This window comes from Emys orbicularis, chromosome 3 (genome assembly GCF_028017835.1).
Source record: "Emys orbicularis isolate rEmyOrb1 chromosome 3, rEmyOrb1.hap1, whole genome shotgun sequence".
Taxonomy (NCBI): Eukaryota; Metazoa; Chordata; order Testudines; family Emydidae; genus Emys; species Emys orbicularis.
In genome coordinates, this window is record NC_088685.1 from 138,594,599 (window position 1) to 138,611,163 (window position 16,565).

A 16,565-nucleotide genomic window follows, 5' to 3' on the forward strand; every position below is an offset into this window, starting at 1 on the left:
GGGTGCCTTCAGCAGCGCTCTCCCTAGAGCTGCTGTGATTTGGGCTATGCTGGGGGAGCGGGAAGCCAGGGGCAGCAGAGGGGTGTCTGTCACTTGCGGGAAATTCTCTCCCCCCTGCATTCCAGAGAACAGGAAAAACTTCTGTCCTCAGTGCACTGGCTGAGCCACGTATCCAGGATTAATGGCAGATGGAGCAGCCCAGGGCAGTGCTGGTGCAGCTGCTATTTAAGGGGCTGCCTGACATCAGCGCCTCCCGGAGTCCCCGGAAACCGCACCAGCCAGAGCTGCCCAGAGCCCGTGCCCCAACCCCCTACCCCAGCTCAGAGCCCCCTCAGACACCCAGATTCCCTCCCAGAGCCTGTACCCCACACCCCTTCCTGCAACCGAACTCCTTCCATGAGTCCGCACACCCCTCCCACACCCGGAGCCCCCTCATGCATCCCAAGCCCCTCATTCCCCGGCCCCACCCCCGAGCCTCCACCCCCAGCCGAAGTCTGCACCCCCTCCCACACCCCAAGCCCGGAGCCCCCTCCCACACTCTGAACCCCTTGGCTTCAGCCTGGAGTCCCCTCCTGCATCCCAAACCCCTCATCCCCGGCCCCACCCCAGAGCCTGCACCCCCAGCCAGAACCCTCACCCCCCCCCCACCCCAACCTCCTACCCCAGTCTGGTGAAAGTGAGCGAGGGTGGGGGAGAGTGAGTGATGGAGGAGGGGGGATGGAGTGAGTGGGGTTGGGGTTGTGGGGAAAGGGCAGGGCAGGGGCCTTGGGGAAGGGGGCGGTGCAAGGGTGTTCGGTTTTCTGAAATTAGAAAGTTGGTAACCCTACCTTTAATCCCATCACTGAGTCCACAGCGACCCCTGCTGTGTGGCTGAGTGCGACACTGCTTAATCCAAGGAGTTTGGTTTTTAATTTAGAGGGGATGGGGAAGTGTTCTAAACCTTTACCACTGGTTAATTACAATTCCTTGAATGTCCTGTTAAGAGTAAATTGTTTATGCAACTAGAGCTGATGATGGGTGCATATAAAATCCAAATAATAAAGGGCATCATACAGCGAAGGCACATTCTAGCTGATTAAAATTATTTGAATACCACTAAAGACTCTTCCCAGAACTTCCCAGGCTTGCCACACTTTTAGTTTTTTCCCCCCTGCTTCACAAAACAGTGAGTAAGGTATTTTCTAGTTCAGGGGTGGGCAAACTACGGCCCAGGGGCCGCATCCAGCCCTCCAGACGTTTTAATCTGGCCCTCGAGCTCCCACCAGGGAGCGGGTCTGGGGCTTGCCCCGCTCCGGTGCTCCAGCCGGGGAGCAAGGTCAGGGGCTTGCCCCATTCTGCTCGGCTCCCGAAAGCAGCAGCATGTCCCCCCTCCAGCCTGCGCGTAGGGGCAGCCAGGGGGCTCTGCACACTGTTCCCGCCCCAAGTGCTGCCCCCACAGATCCCATTGGCCGGGAACTGCAGCCAATGGGAGCTGCAGGGGTGGCGCCTGCGGACAGGGCAGCACGCAGAGCCACCTGGCCGTGTTGCCGCGTAGGAGCCAGAGGGGGGACCTGCTGCTGCTTCTGTAAGCTGCTTGCAGTAAGCACAGCCTGAGCCTGCACCCCTGCCCCCCTCCCATGGTCCACCCCCTGCCTCAGCCCTGTTTCATCTCCTGCCCTCCAAACTGCTCAGTCCCAGCCTGGAGCACCCTCCCGCACCCTGAACTCCTCATTTCTGGCCCCGCTCTAGAGCCCGGAACCCCCAGCCAGAGCCCTCATCCTCTCCCGCACCCAACCTCTAATTTTTTGAGCATTCATGGCCTGCCATACAATTTCCATACCCAGATGTGGCCCTCGGGCCAAAAAGTTTGCCCACCCCTGCGATAGATGGATACAGGCAGACGGGGGAGTACAAGGGAACAATGAGAAAATATTGCCTGAGTAGACGAGACAGATTCACAATGAGGGAAGGGTCTAAGCAGAGTGAACAATGCGGTGGCAGCAAATGCCATGTTCACAATTATTTATTGATTTTTTTTGGATGGGTTTACTTAGGAGGGAAAAAGAATAGACAAGGAAAGGGAGGTGAGGGGGACAGGGCAGTGAAGAAGAAACATAAAAACGGCTATACTGGGTCAGACCAAAGGTCCATCAAGCCCAGTATCCTGTCCTCTGACAGTGGCCAATGGCAGGTGCCCCAAATGGAATGAACAGACAGGTTATCATCAAGTGATCCATGCCCTGTCACCCAATCTCAGCTTCTGGCGAACAGAGGCTAGGGACACCATTCCTGCCCAGCCTGGCTAATAGCCATTGATGGACCTATCTTCCATGAATCTATCTAGCTCCCTTTTGAACCCTGTTATAGTATTGGCCTTCACAACATCCTCTGGCAAGGAGTTCCAGAGGTTGACAGTGCGTTGCATGAAAAAAATACTTTCTTGTGTTTGTTTTAAACCTGCTACCTATTACTTTCATTTGGTGGCCCCTTGTTCTTGTATTATGAGAAGGAGTAAATAACACTTCCTTATTTACTTTCTCCACACCAGTCATGATTTTATGTAAAGTAAGAGGGGCAGGTGTGGAGTGAAACTGAGGTGAAGAGACTGTGAGGGAGAAGAAAGGGGAGTGTTGGAGCAAACAGCCTATCAGCACAGGGCAGAGAAAGTCAGAGAATGCTATCCAGTTTTGCCTGGAATGTCCAGAGGTCCCTGCTTTGGCTGGAGTCTCTGACTGGCTGCTATCTGGGAGAGCTTACCTTGTTAGTTAATAGCATAAATGTGTTTTAAGTTTGAGGTTTATCTATAAATGTCACTCTTTTTTTTCAATAAAAAAAATGAAGGCACAAAGTGTACACTCAGCAAAAAATGGGAATTCCTTTTCAGAGCCCAACCACCTACCCTATTACTTTAAAATATTATGTTGCTATAGGTCAGTTCATATAGCACTTTCAAGGGCATATTTTTCAAAAGAATCTTCTCTATTTCTCAGTAATAATCCTTTAAGGTTCAGATCAGTGATGTATACATTGCAGAACTTTAATAAAGTACCTTTAAAATACTTCAGGTGCTTTTGCTGGGTTGAAGATATTCTATTCTCCATATCAGAGAGAAATTCAGGCATTGTATCCTGGCATTGATAACAAGGTATGTGAACAAGATAGTCTATGTTAATGGATGGTGAGATAGGATAAAGAATTACATGGGGAATGAGAGTAAGGTTTTGTGCAGCCAAATACTCGGAATATTGCATACCTATAACCAATGCTGAATTTCACTGAATGGTGTAATGTTCTGCTTGAAGCAGAAGCAATTACAGGAATCTTGTGGAACGCTACTATAGAAGAGCCTCCCAAGTGAGGTGTTGGAAACACTGAAACATTAGTGGGGGGAGGGATAGCTCAGTGGTTTGAGCATTGGCCTGCTAAACCCAGGGTTGCAAGCTCAATCCTTGAGGGGGCCACTTAGGGATCTGGGGCAAAATCAGTACTTGGTCCTGCTAGGGAAGGCAGGGGGCTGGACTCGATGACCTTTCAAGGTCCCTTCTAGCTCTAGGAGATAGGACATCTCCATTATTTTTTAAAAGATTGCGTGACACATTAAAAACTGGACAAAACCAGAAAATCTAATGTAGAGAGCCATCCTGACTGTGACAGGGAGAATAGACTAGACCTAATAGGCTTTTTCTTTATATCTAGTAATTCACAACATATAATTCTTCTTTGATCCACCCCCATCACCCATTATTGAAGTGTCTGGACAGTTTGATATTTTAAATTATTTGCTAAATTTTGCATAACTGTTTGCGTGCAGACCACTGGAACTGTAAATGTTAAAATCAAATAGACAATTTCTCATCTGTTAATTTATGTAATATACGTAACTAACTAACCAACCACCACAGAATACAACTCAAGTTGCATATTTGATTGTGATACTTTAAATTTGAAGTTACTCTTTGGTTAGTTGCATAAGTCATCCAGTCGGGGGAAAAAATATGTAATTTATGTAATTAACCAGTATTGAATGAATTGTGAATTTTCAGTATAATCTACTATTTGTAGTTTATTTTTTTGCAAATATTTGAGTGTTCATGGTTCATGGTTTCAAAAAATATGCTTTTTCTGGAATATTTCTGGTAACATGGCATGGAGATGCACAAATTGAATGGACTAGAGGAGATCTAGAGAACTCAGATTTTGGCAAAACATGAAAGGTTCATAAATACGGTCAAATGAAAATTCACTTTCCAATCTGAACAAATATTTGTGGGAAATTGTTCTATTTGTTTAGCTCTGCTATTTTTTATACATCTATGGATCTGATCAGTCAAAATGAAAATCAGTTATGATGCTAGAGAATCCTGACTGAGATACTGCCATGAAAAGAGCAACCTGATATAACAAAGTCAAGTTGCCAAATCTGACAGTCCGTACAACCCCATAACTGAATTAGTGAGTATTCACCTAGTTTCTGGAATCCACTTGTTTGCTCTGATTTACGTTCCTGTTGAGTTGTCGTTCTCCTGTTAGAAACAATTGTTTGTTGTTTCATTATAGTTTGTGATGTTCTGCTTTAACCAAGTTAATCTGTTTAACAATGGCAGGGAGTCTTTCACATCCTGTTCAAAACAGAGCCTTTGCAAATTCAGTTGGATTTTTTTTTTTTGTCTTTCAGTACAAAAGCACCAAGTCTTGGGACAAGGTGCAGCGGGACTTGCAATAGATGATTTGACTGTGCATAGTGCAGTAACTGTAGGAACATTCTGAGCTTTTTTTAGACAAAAGACATTTCCCTCCCCAGCTCTGTGACGGTTGTTTGATGAAAGTAACAAAATAGTGGCTGTCAAGTATCAGAGGGGTAGCCGTGTTAGTCTGAATCTGTAAAAATCTGAATGCCCACTTCATCAGACGCAAGCTTCACCCACGAAAGCTTATGCTCCAATACTTCTGTTAGTCTTAAAGGTGGCACAGGACCCTCAGTTGCTTTTTAAAATAGTGGCTGCTGGCTGTAAGTACAATACCACTGTAGTCCTGCTTAAAATTTTATTTTGTCATAGAACTGCTAATGAAAAGTTGCAGTGACATATTCTACGAAGTTTTCACAGTAGGACTAAGAAATTTTAATTTTCTCTTGGTGGCTTAGAGCAGAATACATTTTAATACTACATGTCCAGTAGTTCTAAAAACACTCTTACATTTTAATTATGCTGATAATGTAGCTGAAAATCCTAGATCCTTGAATCACTGACAGATTTATAATATTGTATATTTTAAACTCAGAACACATGAAATTACAAGTGTTTAACTTGCAGTAAGCCCTTTAACCAAGTGTCCTGTAAAGTAACAGCTTTCATTTGGTTATGTAGCCATGGTAAAACTGAGATTAATGCTTAACACTGAATACTTTTAAAGCACTACAAAACATTGGGTTAAATCTTGTTCACTTGACTTGTGTGAATAGTTCCAAGCCAATGGAACTATTTGCACGAATCAGGTGGCCTATGAATTAATAAATTCTCCCAGTATCCGTCTGAGATTGTCTTCATTTTACATGTAATTAAGCCTAAGGTTTTTTTCCATTCCAAAAACTCTTTTACATTTGCTTATACCATTCTGAAACTTTCACCTTTTGAGTTGAAAGTTTCCAGATTCTGGGTTTTGCCCAAAGACTATTCCCCACCTTATCCTCCTCCCCTGGCCCCTCAAAGTTTGAACAAAAAGCATTTGGCCTATTTTGACAGCAAAGGGAATGAAGAAAATACACTTTTGCCACCACAAAGAAAAGGGTTGCGACCATATTTTGGACAGTGCAGGGTTTTCAGTGGTTTGGGGTAGAAACCTAAAATTGGGTAGGGAGAGATCTCCTTAAGTTGGAAAGATGTTTCACTGCTCCAATGAACATTGGCCTTGATTTGGCTGAGATAGGAGGATATACAATTTAGTAATAAATGCAAGCTGTTTTTAAATAACAATATCCCAACTATGATGGAGAGGGGCTGAAATACACAAGCGAAAATATAATGTTAGGGTTCACAAAGTTAATAAATAGCTATCTCACTGAGGACAAATATGCATTCAAAAATTAAGGATCCTGATTAAAAAAATAGTATGATTATATAACTAAAGACTATTTGCGTCTACCACCAGCATGATTACTTAAAGTGGGCTTTTTATCTGTGTAGGTGTATATAGATTTTAAAATCTATATAGGTATACATGATGTGCACGACACACAAACCACACTGGCACCACCACCATTCTTGCCCTGTAGAATTGTCATCTCTACCGCATCTGTAAAATAGGAATAATGCTTACCTGCCTTTAGAAAACGATTTTGAAATCTATAGCTGCAATGCACTATAGCTTGACTTTAGTAAAGCTTTTGATACTGTCTTGCATGACCGTCTAATAAACTAGGGAAAGGCAACCTAGATGGAGCTACTATAAGGTGGGTGCAAAACTGGTTGGAAAACTATTCCCTGAGAGTAGTTATCAATGATTCACCGTCATGCTGCAAGGGCATAACAAGTGGGATCCTGCAGGGATCAGTTCTGGGTCCGGTTCTGTTTAATATCTTCATCAATGATTTAGCTAATGGCATAGAGAGTACACTTATAAAGTTTGTGGATGATACCAAGCTGGGAGGGGTTGCAAGTGCTTTGGAGGATAGGATTAAAATTCAAAATGATCTGGACAAAGTGGAGAAATAGTCTGAAGTAAATAGGATGAAATTCAGTAAGGACAAATGCAAAGTACTCCATTTAGGAAGGAACAATCAGTTGCACACATACAAAATGGGAAATGACTGCCTATGAAGGAGTACTGCGGAAAGTGATCTGGGGGTCATAGCTAAATATGAGTTAACAGTGTAACGCTGTTACAAAAAAAGCAAACATAATTCTGGGATGTATTAGCAGGAGTGTTGTAAGCAAGATACAAGAAGTAATTCTTCCACTCTACTCTGCGCTGATTAGGCCTCAACTGGAGTACTGTGTCTAGTTCTGGGCGCCACATTTCAGGAAAGATGTGGACAAATTGGAGAGAGTCCAGAGAAGAGCAACAAAAATGATTAAAGGTCTAGAAAACATGACCTGTGAGGAAAGATTGAAAAAAATGGGTTTGTTTAGTCTGGAGAGGAGAAGACTGGGAGGGGACATAAGTTTTCAAGTATATAAAAGGTCGTTACAAGGAGGAGGAAGAAAAAATGTTTCTTAACCTTTGAGGATAGGACAAGAAGCAATGGGCTTAAATTGCAGCGAGGGAGATTTACGTTAGACATTAGGAAAAACTTCCTAACAGTCAGGGTAGTTAAGCACTGGAATAAATTGCCTAGAGAGGCTGTGGAATCTTAAGAGCAGGTTAGACAAACGCCTGTCAAGAATGGTCTAGATAATACTTAGTCCTGCCATGAGTGCAGGAGACTGGACTAGATGACCTCTCGAGGTCCCTTCCGGTCCTATGATTCTATATAAATGCCAAATTCTATTTTTTTTCTCCTGATTGATAGCTCAGGCTGGTCTTTTCTCTAATCTCTTATCTTTGTAGTTCTTGGGTCTTCTCCAAAGCTTCCAGATTTCAGTTATAGGCTGAAGTGAGTTTCATAGTCCTTTCTGTCTGAGCCCTGGTTTTGCACACTGATTGGATGGCTATGTGCATAACCTTAGAATGCCCAAATTAAATTATTCAGGTGTAACCTGGCGGACATTGGAGCTGCTGAGCTTTATGTATGTGTGGATATGAAATTCACAGCAAGTCAGTCCTACTGATGGTCTCCTGGCAGTTTCAGAAAGTTCAGACAATTCACCAGATTGGGCTTTTGAGATTAATTTGTCACTAAAAGGAATTGAAGTGTGTAATGTCACAATAGTATGGTGATGCCTGTACTGATAGCTACTATCTAATCTTCCCTGCCAGTTTGACTTTGCAACAGGCTTTGTTATTTTACTAATAAATAAATTCTCATAAACAAATTGAGTGTTTGTGGAAGGTCCTGGATGAGCCCCACTGCAGGTTATAGTCTCCAGCCTAGCAGCAGAATTGAAAGCTTTCCCCATCCATGTATCCTAGCCCTCTACTGAAGGGAAGATGTTTAGGGGTGAGAGGGTAGTTGAGCCTTCAAGCTGTTGCATCTCTTTGCTGATATGAAAACAAAGGGACAATCTGTGATTACCTTCCCACTAGGACCACCTTATGTTACATGTGACCAAATAACCATAAGAAACAATTACTTCCTAAAGATTCAAACTTAGGCCAGCTTTGATCTGTGCTCCCATACAAATCCTATGAGCCATCCACCCCAATTTGAATGTCACTTAATGGTAGTAAAGGTTGGAAAAACTTCAGTTTTTCTTGGTGTTCCTCTAAGTTATGACTCAACTGTAGAATGTTTGCGACCGGAAATAAATGAGGCAATTATTCTGGGAGATGTGAATCAAAATTGATGATAACCACATAAATTATCAAAACCCATTTAAAATGAACTAGGCTATGATGAATTAAATGTCTAAGCTGTGGATTGATCATTAGCAAAGAGCAGAGCCAAACTGTTATAATACCAAGGTCTGCAATATTTTGACTTCTGGAGCAGAAGTATAGTATAAAAAGAAGAGAACGGCTGGGTACAAAACTTATGTGCAGGGCCAGCTCCAGGCACCAGCTTGCCAAGCAGGTGCTTGGGGCGGCCACTCTGGAGAGGGGCGGCATGTCCAGCTATTCGGCGGCAATTCGGCGGACGGTCCCTCACTCCCACTCGGAGCGAAGGACCTCCCGCCGAATTGCCGCTGCAGATTGCGATCGCGGCTTTTTTTTTTGTTTGCCGCTTGGGGCGGCAAAAACCCTGGAGCCGGCCCTGCTTATGTGAAAAGGATTGTATGAGGTTTTATAAAACAAAATATTATACTTTCTGAAATATGAAGTATGAAAGGGATTGCCTATAAAATCATTTAAATATCCATTAGACAAGCATGAATAATGGGAAAGTGCTGCAATGTAGATTTTCTCTATTAGCAAATTTATAGAAATGCAATCTTCCTGTTCCTTCCATGGACTCTGGAAGAATGGCTAATGATCAGTAAGCTTGGACTCCTTTGAAAGCCTCAGTCCTGCCTGAAATTAGCTCTGTAGCAAATTGAGATATGTTCGGGGGTGGGGGGTGGGATAATGGTATTGACAATTTAAAATTTACTTTCCATGAGCAAATTACTCTCCTGCATCCGGAAGCCTGGAGAGGGCATTGCATTTCGCTGAAGCTCAGTCTTAACTCTGACTTAGCATGAAGCCCATTAAGTGCTCTCATACCAACTTTTACTTCCCAAGGATGATGCCATCCCAAAGCTAGCTTGTTAGATGGTAGCATAGCAATGAGCCATGGTAGAGCGCATTAGTTGGATATTGCTGCATGCCTTTGTTGCGTGTGTGGTGTGAGAAGGAAAGCCAAATGCATTCAGCCATTGGAGCTGTGCTTCAGTAGCACTTTAATACTAATATGCATGCCTCCTGACAGATCTGATCACTACTGGAACAATGGCTCATTAATTAAACTTTTACTTAAAATTTTTGGATGATTTTATGTTGCACTATATCCTTCAGTGACAAGTAGTTCCCTATAGAGACACAAGAGAGAACCGTCCCATCTATTTTGAATAGTATTTTAAATTTTTTCTATTTTTGATCTATTTTTTTCCGACTGCCCTAGAGTATCTGTACCCTCCTGTCAACAACAGTGGTCAAATGCTCAACTTGTGTGTATATATAGGCACATAAATCCTGCTGCTGCTTTCAAAACTGAACTACATTCCTAGTCCTGGTACCCTGTGTCTTAAAACAACACCACCAAAAAAGACAATGGTTAAGAAATGAAAATTCAGAGTGGTATTTTCAAAGGCATCTATGGGGGGTGAAGCACCCAACTCCCATTGGAACCAAGCACCCAACTCTACTAGATGCCTCTGAATACCCCCACCCAAATGCAAAATTCTACACTCAGATACATGTACCCAATCCTGTCAATTTTTTTTTTAAAGGCAATTAAATCTGCATAACTAACTAAAGACAGAATTCACCCTTATGGGACAGATTTTGCTCTATTACAGTGGTGTACATTTGGAGTGTGACTTCACTTGGTTTTGTGGAGTTATCTGGAACCAACCACTGAAAGACAGTGGAGTCAACTCCAGATTTGCAGCTGAGATCAGAATCCAGCTCCAAGCATTTACACATTCTTCGTGAAAGAATGCAGCAGCAGCAGCAACAGAGGGAACCAGATTTCACCATTCAAGATACTTTATGGCTTGCAACAAGAGATTGCTCCTGTATCATAGGGAAGGCAAAAGATGCCTTGTTTTTGAAATACTTCTGAGACTAAATACTAACTAAATAGCTAAAGTTTACAGCATCACACCTGGTGTATTTACCACCACCCTGAATCCCAACACTGGAGACTGTAACACATATCCACTGTTTTTTGTTTCTAAATGGCAGTTGTAGAAACTTTGGACAAAGTAAATAACATGTGACGCTGAGGCACTAAAGAGAAGGGAAGACGTAACCAATCCTATATGATGAGAGATAATCTGGTATGATCTATGCGCAGTAAGTGACACTTAATTGGGAAGTTGAACATGCCTTTGTATGCCAGCATGTACATCCATGCACATGCAGTTTAGTTTAAGGATGAAGAGGTGACTAGAATTCCTGGCCTAATCTATCACTAGGATTTGCTGTCAGCTCTTAGCTACAGTCACAAAACCCTTTACAACTAGTGGCCTATGGTTTGATTTGAATTTTAGGGGAGAAGGGGGGAGGAGAGCACAGTGCCCAGGTCTTGCAAGACAAGCTCTGTTGGTGACCACAAAACTAGAACATTCAGAAGCCTGCAACCAGTGAACACTTTTCCCCCCCTTAAATTTCAAACTTAAATTTACAAACTAAGAGGACAACGTGGTCCATGGCCTCCAGTTGAACCTGTGCCTGTCTCTCTGCTCTGAGATGTACTCCATCTCTGTGCTGATGCACCGGACTCCTTATAGAAAGGATGTACCATGATAGTGATCCATGATCCGGGCTTGAATGACTATCTTGACTCAGACATCATTGTTGGTCTCCCTAGATAGCATAATTTCCTCTTTCAGGACCCCTTCTTTGTGAGAAATGTGCTTGCACTTAGCACTGTACCCTTCAGATACTAGTGTGATGATAATCACTTTAAGGTTACTATTTGGAAGGAGAATGGCACAGACATCCTTCCTGAGTCTTGGCACTGGAGGCAGAAGAAATGTGATTTCATATTTGAGCAGCATCTTCAGATATCCTACCTGGACCAAGAAGTTTCCATCCTTTTCCTAGGTGACCAAGAGTACCGAATCATGGAGCTTCTCATCCAAGTGCACATGGGTGTGTGGTCCTTCCACGGGATGGCTGTTGGAGAAGCAGACCCGCCACCAACTTTAGGCTTTGTACCCTTATTAGCTGTAGCCATCTATCTATCCCACAAGCTGTCATCCCACTGTTAAACTTTAAAGAAATTGGCAGAAGGCCATCCTCTACAACAATACCTTTTTAAAACGAGAGCTGCAGGTGCAGTGTGAACTCTGCTTTGCTTTTCTGCTCTCCAGCTGCCTCTATCACACTGAAAAGCCTTCTCTCCAGCAGCAAACCAGCTAGTGCCTCCACAGCACAGACAGCTCCTACTCAGTCTCTAGTATGCTCAGCTCCACAATGCTGCTGAGATCTGTTCTTGCTCTGCTTGCCAGCCCAAGGGCACCTGGCTCTCGGGTTCCTGGGGCGGTCCTCCCGCCCTTCCATCTGCTTTCCTTCCCTTTAGCCAGCCTGCCTCTGTTAGCTTTGTCCCCTGACTTTTTTTCCCTTCCACATGTAATATATTAAGACAATTTAAACTCTGATGTAAAAAAGTACATCTCCTATCAAGTTTAGTTGGAAATGCACCTGCTTGCAACAAGTCTGATCTTGGCCAAAGGGAATAGAGATTTTTGCTTTGACTTTCAGTGATGAGGTCCCAGCTGTTCTCTGCTGGAAGTTGGTGATATTGAGAAAGCCAAACTAACTAATCAGAATGGGGATTAGGACTGTCTGTATCTTCTGCTGTACCTTAATCTTTGGGGTTTTTTCCTTCAGTGGACCAGTTTATGCCCTTTAATTTTAAACATATCGGGGCAAAAAAAAATCATCTGTGTTCTACTTTTGTTTAGCATATTTGATTATAAAAATCTGTTTCAGTTGAGTTTCTGTGTAGTTTATAAGTTGGTGTGAAGTGACTTTTCTCCATTCATAGGGAAGCTGCTGAGCTTCATCTGTCCATATATATTGAGCTGAAAATGTTGCTTGGTAATTTTTTTATCCTACTGTGCTTCTACCCAACTGTGAATGACTGACTGTAAAAGTCAATACAAAGTAACTAAAAATAAAAAGGGCCTAAATAATGTTGTAATAGATTAAACAACTTTTTTATGCTCGTAACTTGAAATCAGCTAAACAAATTTCCTTCAAGCTTAAGGCTAGATTCTCCTTTCCATACAATAGATCTCTATCTCAGCTCTCCTTGCAGGAATGAATCTCTCACTGATGTCAATGGGAAATCTGTACCTGTGCAAAGAGCAGAAAATTGGAATCAAAATCCACTTTGTAGATTTGAGAGGAGAACTCTGCATATTAAAGTATGCTTTGCTGTTGAGTTGAGGAAAAGCAAGAGAAATTTTAACTCCAAAAAGGTAATTTAGAGGGAAGTTAAGGCACAGATAATAGAGGATTGCTAGTGTGATACTGTAATAAACCACTATTTTGGTTGTTTATTAAGAGATCTGTTCCCCCAAACCCAGGAGAAGACACTGTATAATGTGATTCCTACATTGATGTTGATTTTAAAAAAGTGAATGGAAATTGAAAGACTGGATCAGAGCCGTAAATATTCAATCCTACTATTAACTCAGTTGTTTATATTGGCTCTTGTGGCCAGTTTATACTCTTCCTTATTCAGACTTCTTAGGTAGGCAGTATAGACTGAAATGATTCCATTCATGTTTCAAGCAGCAAAATATATCCAGGGTAACAAACAAAACTAATTCATCACCATGAAAACAAAATAGATAATTTGCTTGTGCTATACCAGAAATTAATTTCCTAAAAGTTCTGAAGTGTTGCTCTGCAAATGAGTGATTAAATTTATTACAGTAATAAATAAATGTATTGATATGTTTTCCAAAAAAATATTTGTTTTTTGCTTACATCTCAAATACAGAGCACTCCATTGTAAAACCGAATTTGAAAAGTGCTGCTATGGTCATTTCACTTGAGAATTTAAAATAAAAAAGCTGGCACAAAAACTTTCGATTTTCTTTTACATAAAATATATTCCACTCACTATTTCTAATTAGTAAAACTTTTAAAAATCATAATATAAAAGAATAATTAGTCATGTGGAAAACCTCCATCTTGACAGTCTGATCAAGAGACTGGCTCAGACATGAAATGCTTCTGCTGAGACAAGACTTTCCCCTAGGAATCATCCTTAATTTTCACAGCTGTGAAGCAGGAGAATTCTATGGAGTTTTCATGGGCCAATAGTCATGGCTGCAGTTTTTGGCTGTCTGGAGCCATTAGTGAGCAAAAACAGTTAAAACCCATGAAAGATTAAATGCTTGCTGCAGTAAAATCAGTTGGTTTTTTTCACCCCTTTCCATTTTTCTTATACATTGGAAAAGCGTGAGTAAATAGTTTTTCACATTCACTACCCAATACCTATTTAAAAATTTGACAAAAGATAACTTTGTTACTGCCTTTTGTTTTCCTGCCACACTGATTTTTCAGATAAGTAAAATTTGTATGCTATCTTGAGATGACAAGGAAAGAAAAAAGGATGAGGCAAGAAAAAAAAAGAAACACCACAGCAATGCAATGACTCCTAAATTCTCATATTTATTGGCTTGTCTGTACTTAACTTTGATTTGCACATGTAGTAGCTTGCTGCAAAATGATGCAGTGTTTCTGTTTTGCCATTGAGGAAAAACATGTGTTATGAAATGTTAATGTTTGTCAAAGGCAGGAGCCATTAAATACTGAGGAGAACTCAACTAGCAGGCCAATCAAATCATATTGTCTAAATGAAGCAAAATGCAATAGCCCTATTCTCATTATGGCCACTTTACACAGCTCTCAAACATCCTTCTGGCCTGTTGCAGAATATTGAGGAGTCTGGTGGCACCTTAAAGACTAACATATTTATTTGGGCATAAGCTTTTGTGAGTAAAAAAATGGGTTTTTTACTCACGAAAGCTTATGCCCAAATAAATGTTAGTCTTTAAGGTGCCACCGGACTCCTCATTGTTTTTGTGGATATAGACTAACATGACTACCCCTCTGATACTTTTCAGGATATTGTTTTTCAGCTAATTTCTTGCCATTATATTATTTTTAAGCGTTTCATTTTACTATATGAGGTGTGACATTGACAAAAATATAATTTTTGTTGATGGTTTAGGTATTTTGATCTGATTTGGTTAAAAACAAGCAAGGTTACATTATGATCATCACACCCACACTGAAGCAGGGTACAAGTGTTGAATGTCTAAGAAATAACTGAAAGCATTACAAAATGAAACAGGACTCAGACATTCAATGTGACTTTGTATCCATAAGCAAGATCTTATATTTCCTGCATCAGGGATCTACAGACCTCTCAGATGTGACAGACTGCAAATTATGTGGCAGATGCAAGTCACCAAGGAGCTAATACTTTTTAAAAATCAAAGTCAGCTGTATTTGTACAAAAAATTGAATTGCTCAGATGAGATTCGCAGAATACAGTAGAATCCATTTGATCAGAATACAGTTAAACAAGATGTTTAACTTGTATATGTGCCTGTGAACCACTGTACAGGATTCTATTTTTGACTGATTGGAATGGGGTTTTCCTAATTACTCGCAAAATTAACACATTTGTACTGTTTTTATGGTGATGTACTACAAGATATTGTCCATTTGAATTTTCCCCTCATCGGCAGTTCCTACTGCTATCATGGCAGCCAAGCAGACTGACCCGAGTTTGTCTAAAAGGTTAAAATGTTAGGCGTGTGAATCCCCAGCCACGTCGCTGTTATCTACTGCTAAGAGTTTTAACAATTCAGAGACCAAACTGGGAGACATAACCACCAAAGGGAAATCATTCTGTCTCAGTGGCTCACCAGTGTTAAAACGTCAGCACCATTGGGGAGGACAGGGAGAAATGTCAGAAGAAAATACACCTTACCTGGGGCTTTAACAGGCGAACATGCCAAAAGTGCAGGTTTTCAATACCCAAGTAGAAATGAGGAAGTAACAACAACAAAAACTACAGTAAAGGCTTAGGAGCTGCCTACAAATGTGGGGAAAAACAATGTCTTACTAATGTGACCATGCCATTGGAAACACAGTATGTGACTTTTAAAGGGAATTATCAGGAGAAAGAAAATCAAGATCAAAGTATCTTGATACGTTGTCGTCTTTGCAGTATACACTGATTATAGTGCAGATAACATTTTTCAGTGTCAACAAACGGAATGTTTTCACTGCCCATCCTGATTCAATTCTTGTCATGAGGTAGATGATGATGCTCACCATCTGGAATTAAGACAAGGAGAGAATTTCAGTCTTTTTTACTGTCATGCTAATCTTTCTGGGAATGGAAGAGTGATTTCTGATGATAAATTGAGACAAACTACTGCACTGCTTGTTCCAGGACAATTATATTTTTCTCTGTGCATACCTTTTGCTAATGCATCAATGGTCGAACTTTTCTAGTGCTAGATGTTTTAGGAGGGGATTCTGCAGTAGAAAATGTGGAATACTGGGAAATCAAGGTGCTCTGTTAGTTGACAACTGTAGTGTCAAACATCCACTTATTCGTCTTTTCTCCACTTAACTCTACAAGTTTCCTTCAGTGATCTGAAATGAATAGGAAGTCTGTAGAGCACAAATCTAATGTCAAAATAACCCAGACACTTTATGAAGACTGTCTGAGATGGGACGCAGAGAACATGGATCCTTATAAAACCTGAGATACGCTCCTTCTTAAGGCTGATGTGCCTCAGGGTGATTTAGATCTGGATAGGGCTTTGAAATTACAGCCCTCACACTTCAGGATATTCCTTCCCATTATGGATGTAGAGGAACTATATCAGAGATATGATAAATAGAGAGATGAAGCAACATTATGCTAATTGAAGGCTGATTGAGACCCTGACATTGGACCATTACAACTGCAACAACTGATTTCAAAAATAGGCATGCTAACTAGTCTCCAAATGGCAACAAGACACCTGTGAGTGTATGGTGTTCTTAGACGGTGAGAACAGCTACAGAAAGCTGAGATGGTAATCACCTAGGTAGCTACTGAAGAGTGGAAACAAAACAATCTAAGGGCATCTTTAGGCATGACCTAAATAGGCATCTGATTTATGGTACTTCATTTCTGAGGAGACACCATAGAAAACTGTATGGTCATCCAGTCACTAGGCTATTACTAAACCACCATCTTCTAACTGCAGAGTATTTAATAAATCTGATCTTTGTATCTATGGTATCTGTAAAGCCATTGG

At 41.5% G+C, this 16,565-nt stretch overlaps 1 protein-coding gene and 1 pseudogene across 1 annotated transcript in view; one reads left to right on the forward strand and one right to left on the reverse strand.

The window, feature by feature from the left end:
* Nucleotides 1-16,565, forward strand: part of RYR2 (ryanodine receptor 2) — a 527,178-nt gene that overhangs the window by 13,830 nt on the left and 496,783 nt on the right. The gene's annotated exons all lie outside the window — the stretch shown is intronic.
* LOC135875647 (adipose-secreted signaling protein-like) lies at nt 10,905-11,455 on the reverse strand (annotated as a pseudogene).